We start from the raw sequence: 10,947 nt of genomic DNA on the forward strand, positions 1-10,947 counted from the left end.
TTGTTGTTGTTGTTTGTTTGTTTTGGTTTCATTTTTGTCCTCCAGGATCCTGGAGTAGGAAGAACTTTTTCCTTCTTTTTTCTTCCTCAGCATACAGCACAGTACCTGGCACATCACGAAGGCTCAATAAATATTTGGTCAATGAGTGAATGTGTGAGTGAAAAAAAAATCACACTTGCAATTAACTAAACTCCAAGTCATATCTTGCATGTGCCATTACCCATTCTTGCTTCAATTTTTACGTAAAAAATGACTACTGGAAACATTTTTAGAAATTTCAACCAGAATGACTCACATCTGATTCAAATCAGAAGAACAATCATTTTGGCGCCATTGTAAGAGCTCTCAGATGTTAAAGGTGACAAAATGGGCAGAGCTTCTCTTAGCAGATTATGAATACCATGTGTGACAGAATTAAGTGAAAAAATGTTCATAAAAATGTTGAAGTGGAAGGCATGTCATGCCCATGTGGTTTGGCTGCAGGATAGGACGCATTCACTGACATGATGGCAAAGTTGGGTAGCATATCACATATGGCATATGGCAGGCTTCTGCTTCAGCAAAAATGCATAGCACATGCCAAAAAGTGGTGTAGTTTCTACTGATTACTGTTTTTTAGTTTCTTTTAAAGGGTTCAGAATTAATATTAAAGAAGCAACTTCCCAAAAAATAGAAAATATCCAAACATACACTTTAACTCATTCAACAGCAAATTTCCATATTAATGATTTGCCCACCTAAAAATGTATACTGTATGCATTATCTCTAGAAATATAAACTAAAAAGGACACTAAAAGGAAAAAAATCTCATAATTTAGTCAAAACCGACTCACTTTCAAAACTTAAAGTATGCACATATATACTTAGTACATATGCTTTCATATTCTGCTTTATACTCACTTGTTCATTTATTCAAAAAAACGTTATTGAGTGTATATGCTACTCACTGTGAATCCAGAGGTCAAGCATTGGTCCCTTCTATCAAGAATCTTGTAGTCTAGATAGTGAAATAAGAATAAAAAGAAAATTAAACTACAGTGGGATAAGTACAATAAGAATTAAGAAATGAAGGTGGGGCTGGTCATGAGGAAGGTAAAAAATATTAATAAATAAATTGGGAAGAATATCTGGGTGAATAATTATTGTGATTGGCCTCCTTAATGAAATTATGTGTTAACCATGTAAGAAGAAGAAAAAAAATAGTACAAGCAAAAGAAAGAGCATTTGAAAAGCAAAGAAATGTAAGTTAATAGATTGATTTTTCAGATGCTGCAAATAATTTAATATTGATAGAGCACAGTGTACAACTACTAGGCAATGATCTAGAAGATGGAGACCAGAACCCCACTCTATGTTATGTTGAGCTTAGATGGTGTGCTGAAGGGGATGCAAAACCATAAGAGCGTTTTGAATAGAGAGCAATGATCAGATACTTCTATTAAAGAAATCAATCTGCAGAGTCCAAAGAATGGTGAAAATGGTAAGAAGATGACAACAATGAAGGCTGCTGCATTATTTCAAATGGTAAGAAGAAGGGCCTATCTACAGTATTGTTAATGTAAATGGAAAATAGAAGGTTGCTGTTAACGTGATATTGACAATACGCCTGGCAGGACTCAGTTAACTGATTGGAAGGCTTGGGGTAAGCAATGGAAATAATTTATTATTACTCCAAGAGGTGATGCTTCATAAACTGGCTGATGTGAGAAAAAGAAGATGTGAGAAAGATTTGTTAAAAAGAAAAAAACCTCATTTTGAAAATTTTGAATTGGTGGACTTATGAGATTATCTAAGTGGAACTCTGATATAGGGTTTAATGTGTGGACATTATCAAAAAAAAGCTTACACTGGAGAAAAATTGCTCTTGAATAGACTGTGAAGTTTCCTATTGCTAGGTATAATGTTTTATACATGTCCATTAAATCACTACTATGAATTCTATATGAGGAAAAACATATTTGCTTTGCTAACACCTCGTTTAGATTTGCATTTAGGTACTTGAGTAAGATTGTCCCTTATTTTCTCCCTTTTTTGGTATTATCCTTGTCTAATATTATTAAAGTTATGTTTGCCTTATGAAAAGTAAAAGAGTTTTCTTTCTTTTTCTCTCTGCAAGGATTGTGTTAAAATTGGATTATTCTTTGAATGTTACCATCTTAGTCAAGTGTTTCTCCATGGGAAAATATTTAATATATTTAATTTCACTAATGATTGTAGGACTACTACTATATCATGTTAAATCAACATTAATACATTGTTTTTAAATAAATGTATGTATTTCATCTGAGTTCTCTAATATATTAGTATGCAATTCGTCACATTAATCCTTTATTATCTTTTTGATTTATGAAACATCTGTAGTGAAGTCCTTCTTTTCATCCTTCATATTGTTGGCTTTAATTAAGTGAATAATACAATTTATAAGCCAAACTAAGATACTTTTGAGAATGAGAGGGGATGCTGTTACTTACACCATGGTGTAACCTTGCAGTGTCATGGCAAGCTGTGACATATGGCCTTCATGTGAATATCTAGTTTGCTTTATACCCTTGTGATTCATCAGTGACACTTTTAAAAATGTAGCCATTGCAGTTGTGTCACATAAAATATATTTTAATAAAAATTAAATTAAATATATCTTTTTAAAATAAGCAATCAATACAATTAATAAAATGTCACATTTTATAGACCTCCAGGCCTCATGCTAAATACTTAATGAGATTACATGAAACTACTATGAGATCTTGAACAAGCGAAATCTATTTGTACTACTAATGAATATCTAGCATTCATTGAGGATTTACTATGAGTAGATCTCGTGAAATCCTTATTAAAGCCTATGTGCCCAATAACAGTCCCACTTGGTAGACAGAAAATTTGTGATTCACTTTATTCAAAAATCACAAATAGCTGAGAAGTGGTGAAACCATGATAGAAGTAAGGTCTGAATTTGCCCATCTCTTAGTTACCATTTAGCATACTAAGAATTTCCCATAAGTAAATAATTATTCTCTACTCAAAAAACTTTTCAAAATATAATTATCAACTGTGACCTTTATTTTTTTAATAAAAATACTGGCTTTAGTTATCTTATGAGGATTAACTGAATAGTTATCCATTGAAACTTTTAAGTATCTATTTCATACTAATATAACCAAGTGCCTAGAAATTGTTTCATTAATCCTTGAGAATTTTGAATCACTTTCTCAAGTTAAACCTCAGAATGAACTACATTCTGAGTTCAGCAAACTGATAGTTATAGGACTGTTAAGATTGCTAGCCTGGGTATATATCCAAAGGAATGAAAATCATTCTGTCATAAAGACACATGCATGCATATGTTTATTGCAGCACTATTCACAATAACAAACACATAGAATCAACCTAAATACCCATTAATGGCAAATTTGATAAAGAAGATGTGGAGCATACACACAATGGAATACTATGCAGCCATAGAAAAGAACAAGATGATATCCTTTGTGGGAGCACGGATGGAGATGGAGACCATTATTCTTAGCAAACTAATGAGAGAAGAGAAAGTCAAATATCACATGTTCTCACTTTTATAAATGAGAGCACTGCATTTTTATAAATAGAAACAAAGAGGAGAACAACAGATACTGAGGTCCACTTGTGGGTGGAAGTTGGGAGAAGGGAGAGGTTCAGAAAAAATAACTATTGGGCACTCGACTTAGTACCTGGGTGATGAAATAAACTGTACAGCCAACCCTGTGACATGAGTGTACCTATAGAATAAGCCTACACAGGTACTCTGAATCTAAAATAAAAATTAAAAGAAAGAAAAGAAAACCTGGAGGCCATAATTCTAGGCAAACTGATACAGGAACAAAAAGAAACAAATACTGCATATTCTCACTTATAACTGGAAGCTAAACACTGAGCACACACGGACAGAAATATGGCAATAATAGACCCTGTGGACTATTAGTGTGTCGGGGGTGGATTAAAAAACTACCTATAGTACTATACTCGCTACTTGGGTGACAGGCTCTGTACTCCAAACCTCAGCATCACACAATATCCCCATGTATCAAATTCGCATGTGTACTCCCTGTATCTAAAATAAAATTTGAAGAGAGAAAAAAAGATTACTAGAAACACAATGTTTAAGAAGAGTCACAGTTTCTTCTTTCAAAAAGTTTTAATTCTAGTTTGAAAGCAGAAAATAAGTAAACAAACTTAAGGTAATAATTAGTTCTAGGAATAAAAATGAGGTAGAATGAAGGCATGATGAGTGACCAACATGGATATGATAATTGACTGGACTCAACTGAAAAAATAGAGAAACTCCTGTAAAATTTTGCAGGTAGCATCCCAGGCCAGGGGATAAGAATGGGCAAAGCTCTCTCCACCTTGTGGAAAACAGATCAGTAAGGCAACCAGAAGGACAACAAGGAAATGGAGTGGTAGATATAAATATTGAAAGGTAGGATATTGGATTCTACTGGAAATGAAATATTAAATATTTTCTGTCTTAGTACTGCAAACAATGTACAATATATTTCCCACTATTTACAACCACACATTTTCCTCACGATTCACGACACCCTTGATATCTCTGCTACTCTGGAAATTGTCAGTAATGGGGTAAAGTAAGGGACAAAGTGAAGATGTGTATTTGCAAAACAAAAGTGGTATTAAAAGACTATGAAATATCCTCCTGCGTATAGACCTTAAGGGAAATTAAAAGTTGCAGGATAAAAGAGGCACCACTCCCACCCCAAACTGAGGGTCTATCATGACTCAGTGGTATGTCAACTTCTTCAGGATAAACTACACTAACAAGAATTTCCTTTCTAGTATGTATCAATATTGGGTCAGGGAGATTCAAAAGACATTATCTTATAAACGTCTGAAGAAGAAAAGAAAGCAGCAGTCATTGTATAGCACAAACATGTATGCACATACACACACACATACGGAAACATATACACACGTGTGCACACACACACCTTTTCCCCAGTTTTTCAGTCAAACACAAATCTAAGTACTGATGTGAAGGGACTTTGCCAATGTAACTAAAATTCCTATTCAGTGAATTTTAATTTAGATTATCTTGAGTTGTCCTGACTCAAACAGTTCCTAGTCCTTTTGAAAGAGGGCATAGGCCTTTCTTAAGAAAAACAGTGGGCAACAAACTTTGGCCCTTGCTCTTGGGTTGCAATCCACTTGGTCTCTTTCCTTCCTGACTGTCTGCCTTGTGAATTTCAAACTTACTTAGCCAGTCCCCACAAGTGAATAAGCCAATTCATCAGAGTAATCCATATATTTCATATAGGCCCCTTTTCTCTGGGTGGACCTGAATAGACACGGGTGTACTCATCTCAAGTGCTTTGTAGTGGAGACTCTAAAAACATGGAAATATTTTTGAGTCAGATTTAAACATTTGCCAGATCCAAAGAACCTGAGGACAGATTGTAGACATACCAATACCTATCTTTTTAATATTCTTTTTATTTCCTCAGTTCAGACTTGATGAACTCAGAAATTTTAACAGTGGGAGCTAAGTGATGTGAAAACATGGAAACCAAGAGGAGAACCACAGGTATTGAGGCCTACTTGAGGGTGGAAGTTGGGAGGAGGGAGAGAAATTTTGAATGGAAAGCTAGTGGAGCTTTTTTATGTTTGTAATTTGTTTCATTTTAAAGGGCTAAGACAAAATATGACCAAATCCAAAAACAAGATATATGATATATTACTTATGAATGACTCGTGATTAATACACAGTGACTTAAAACAATATGACTTTATTGTTTTGTAGTTCTCTAGATTATAATTACTACACAACTCTTACTGAGCTAAAATTAAGGTATCAACAGAGCTGCATTCCCTTCAGGAGGCTGTAGAAGAGAATTTTTCTTCTGCCTCTAAAGGTTGCCATATTCCTTGACTCAGGCCCTCTTTCTTCATCTTCAAAGCAGCAATAGTGAATGCAATCTTTCTCACGTGACATCATTCTTTCTCTTCTGTCTCCCTCTCCCACGTTTAAGGCTCCTGGTGATTATATTGATCCACCTAGCTAATCCAGGATCTCCATATTTTAATAGCATCTAATTAGCAAGCTTAATTACCTTTGCAATGGTAATTTCCCTTTGTCATGAAACATAACATAGTTGCTGGTTTTATGGATTAGGAATTTGACAACTTAGGAGGTAGTGGTGGTATTTATTCTGAATGCCACATCTGAGCATTCTGCCTATTTGGATCTGGAATAACTATATATTTCTGCACTTCTTTTCATAGTTTGATATAATAGAACTTTACTGAGACAAATGTATTCCCATTGACAGGAAATCACTCCTGTAATTAAACTATAGAGGGAAAAACTTGAATGTGTCAACTAACTGGCAATTGGATCTATGTCCAAACATATACTTTTCTTTACATTGCTGTACATCTTGCATAAGTTGTCGTTTTCATCTGGAAATTCACTGTTATACAGGAAAGGGATTATCATTAAGGGTACAGTTCACTGTAAATATAATTTTTCAATAGATCTTAGTTGTATCCTATGAGTATTTCTTTACATGTGTTTTCCAGTATATTGCTAAAAGGTAGCATTTATTGTGAACAGAATAATAGGCAGTTGGTCTTATGTCCAAAGCCATTTCAAAAAAGCATTAGTTAAAAATGTTAAAAATGGAGGTCATTATACAAAATTGACTCCAAATGACTTCTTAGTCAAAAAGAGATAATTAGGTGCTTCCCTGAAGAAAGTGCTATATTAGGAAATTAATCCCCATGGAATCAGCAGCCTTTCTGAATTTCAGTTATTTTGTAGTACTCATATATGATTATGCAATATGGAAACCTCAAAATATATCACCAAACCCACAGGCCCTACTGACAGCTGCTTGAACAGCCAAGCAAAGGAAGAGAAAAATAAAGAAGAATGACAGGCCGGATGCACTGCCTCACTGCTGTAATCCCAGCATTTTGGGAGGCCGAAGCAGGCGGATCACCTGAGGAGTTTGGAATGAGTCCGGCCAACATGGTGAAAGAGACGGGGGTCTCTACTGAAAATACAAAAATTAGCCGGGCATAGTGGCGGGTGCCTGTAATCCCATCTACTTAGCAGGCTGAGATAGGAGGATAGCTTGACACCAGGAGTTTGAGACCAGCCTGGCCAACATGGCAAAAGCGGGTCTCTACTGAAAATACAAAAATTAGCCGGGCATAGTGGCGGGTGCCTGTAATCCCATCTACTTAGCAGGCTGAGATAGGAGGATAGCTTGAACCCAGGAAACCAGAGGCGGAGGTTGCAGTGAGCTGAGATTGTGCCATTGCACTCTAGTCTGAGCAACAGAGCAAGACTTTGTCCAAAAAAAAAAAAAAAAAAGAAAGAAAAAGAAAAAAAACAAAAGGAAGAAGAAGAATTACAACCACAGTAAAACTCATTCTTGATTTTAGCATCATAATTTCAAGGAATTTTTGAAAACATCAGAACTTTCTTGCACATTTCAGCAGTACTAGTCAAAAACTGTGTAATTAAAAAGGAGGTAAGTTGAAGTAGGGCCAGGTAGAGATGAAGGAGATGTAAGGATGGGCAGTATATTAGTGCCACACGTGCAAAGTTAGTTCAGTAAAGAAAGGGATCAATTAGCTTAAAAGGTTTGAAACCATTTGGGCATAGTTTTAAAGACAAAAGAAAAATCATCCTGCAGGAATGCAGTTCATTATTGAGAGAAGATGAGCAATGAACAATGAATTCCATCAGTTTTATAGGCAACCCTCCTTCTCCTTCATACAGTACTATCCATTATTAATGAGCACTATTTCTGAGTGTGAAAGAACTGTTTGAAAAACATTAACATAGTCTATTGGATGTGATTGACATTGTCATTCCTTTTATTTTGCTGTTGGCAAGTGGCTTCCCTGTAGACGTATGTGCATCTGGACATTACTAATATTCTTCTTGTTATGCACTCTGGGCAGTTGTGATATGGAAATTTTCAGCATTGTATTTTATGGTTTATTTTTCAGCTTTTACACTGCGTTCTGTTGCAAGATGCATAAGTTAAGTCTTTTTGTATGCAATGATCAATCAGAAAAAAATTATATTTTTTCTAATCTGACTTTCCTCTAAAATTTAAAAGAATTTTTTTCAAATTCTGGAGATATGCAATGACTGTCTGCTAGTGAAGCAGTTATTTAGATCCATGTCTATTCATGGCATTTCTTTTTTACCCTCCAGTTTTCAAAGTTGATTACATTTTTAATTGTCCTGCTGAAAAAAAAAAAAAAAAAAAGAACTGTAGCCTCTGTCTACCTGCTGTTCAGTAACACCAAGCACTGACTAACCCGCCCAGATAATACCTTTTAATCAACCAAATTAAAAGTAACAGAGTCAAGGATTAGAGGAGTAATGAATCCAAGAAAAAAAGAAATTAAACACCACATCCTCTTGACTTTTAAATACGTATGTAACTAAGCTGCTTTTTTCCTCTCATCTGCCCCACTTCTCCCTCCTCACAGCCTATATGCACATCCACACAGAGATGTGTGCTCCTAAGTGTTACTGACTCACTTCACATCAGCATACTGCAAGTCATTCTGTTTCTCTGTACATTAATTGCCTATCAATAAGGTGAAGTAGGGACTAAAACATCTTCAGTCACCTAAAGGTAACAGTCATTAATAGATGGAGGTGCAACTTAACTGCCTCTATTCCCTTTGTTGGTATTCTACTGCCAGTTTAGCCAAATTATTGAGTACACTAACAATTCATCTTAACAGAGCTCCCCAAAATGTGTTTTGTCTCATAAGATGTCAATATATGTAATACAAAAAAAAAAAAAAAGAGAGAGAGAGAGAGACAGAGAGAAGTTGTTTTGTGGTAAATGTAACATGGCAGTGTTCTGTTTCAGTACTTTGGAGTGCTAGAGAGCCAGATGAACTCTCATAAGGCTGACATGAAACACGGTTCCTAGGAAAGTGAGTATAATTATATGGTTTTCTTCAAGTGATATTACTTTAGCATATTTTCACCTCATAGGCTGTCTGGAGTTATCAGTGTTTTATGGAACACATTTTGGGAAATTCTGATTTAATTGCAGCTCCCTATTAAACATTTTATTATACCAATAGGAGTTATTCTAGGGGAAAAATGCTTCTACTTCCTACTCTTTCCATACACTACATAGTATGGTGATTAAAAGTGGGCTTGAGAGTTCTACTTCCTGATGTCAAATACTAGCTCTACTAATTACTAGTTGTATGACCTTAGGCAAGTCTCTACCATTTATTTGATTCAATTTTCTCTACAGCCAAAAGAGGAAAAATAATAGTACCTTAGGCACAAAATAATGTGAATAAAGTAGTAGCTATAATAATTGTTACACTCCCAAAACCTATGCATATGAAGCACATCCGCCCTCTTATATCAGAAAGGCATGTTATGTTACAGATGTCTTTATCCAGTATTCTAGATACTGAAGAATTTTCCAGGAATGATTCTGAGTCCCAAAATTGATCATGAAACTTCATACACTCTTGTTTTCTCAGTTATCCAGTGGTTTGACTTATGAATTACCACTCTAATGAAATAATGCGGCAGGCCTGCATGCTACACCAGCAAGTATATTTGCAGGTCGGTCTCCAGGATGTAATATTCTTCCTCTTCTACTGTTAGGAAGCTATGTGTTACCCTAATGTTATAAATTTCAAGCCTATCAGTCCCTTTAAAACCTACCCAAACCATATTAAGGTGGTATTCATTCTTTTTTCTTTTTTTTTTAACCAACACATTTGTATTGCAAATCTAGTGCCCTAATGCTATGGTTTTAACGTGTCCTCCCCAAAATTCAAGTGTTACCAATGTGATGGTATTAAGATACGGGGACTTTAATAGGTGACTAGGCCTATAGGGGCTCCTTCCCTATGAATAGGATTAAAGCCCTTTTAAGAGAGGCTTCATGTAGCATTAGGCTCCCTTGTCCTTCCACCTTATACTAAATTAGGATGCAGCAAGAAAGCCCTCAGCAGAATAAATGTTAGTGCATCGATCTTAGATGTAGTCCCAGAACTGTAAGAAATGTATCTCTCATCTTTATACATCACCCAGTCTCAGTATTTTGTGACAGAACCATGAATGGACTAAGACATCTACCATCCAGCATTCAATTTTATAGCTAAAATTCAGAAAATCAGTATGTAAACACATAAATGACCAAGAAAATTTTAGAGAGCAATAGGTGATTTTAAAAAAGATAATTAAATGAAGTATGTAATAGGGAATTACAAAGGTAAGAAGAACTTTACCTTAGGAAGTCATGTGAGGAAACTCTGTGAAAAGAAGTGTCACTTGAGCTGAAATATGGGTGAAAAGAAGGAGCCAAGCATGCAAAAAGTTATCATCGAGAATGAAAGTACAAAAACAAGAATTACCTGGTGTCTAAGGAAAAAAGGGAAAGTCATTGAGAGTAGATCATGTTAAGATAAGGCAAGACATATGGAAAATGAATTAGAAAGAAATTATTGGATTACCATATAAAACGATCTGTCACACCAAGACATTGATCTGAAAGATTTTGATGGGTCACACCTCAAACATACAGGCCACAAAAGCAAAAATAGACAAATGGGATGATACTAGGGTAAAAAGTTTTGCAGAGCAAAAGAAACAATCAACAGAGTAGGGAGACAACTTACAGAATAGGAAGAAACATTTGCAAACTATTCATCAAACAAGAGATTAATAACCAAAATATATAAGGAACTCAAAGAACTTAACAGCAAAACAATAATAATAATCAAATTTAAAAATGGGTAAAGGGAAGATGGCCGAATAGGAACAGCTCCAGTCTCCAACTCCCAGCGCGAGCGACACAGAAGACCGGTGATTTCTGCATTTTCAACTGAGGTACTGGGGTCATCTCACTCGGTAGTGCCAGACAATCAGTGCTGGTCAGCTGCTGCAGCCTG

The sequence above is a fragment of the Colobus angolensis genome, unplaced genomic scaffold, assembly GCF_000951035.1.
Source record: "Colobus angolensis palliatus isolate OR3802 unplaced genomic scaffold, Cang.pa_1.0 Scaffold409, whole genome shotgun sequence".
Taxonomy (NCBI): Eukaryota; Metazoa; Chordata; class Mammalia; order Primates; family Cercopithecidae; genus Colobus; species Colobus angolensis.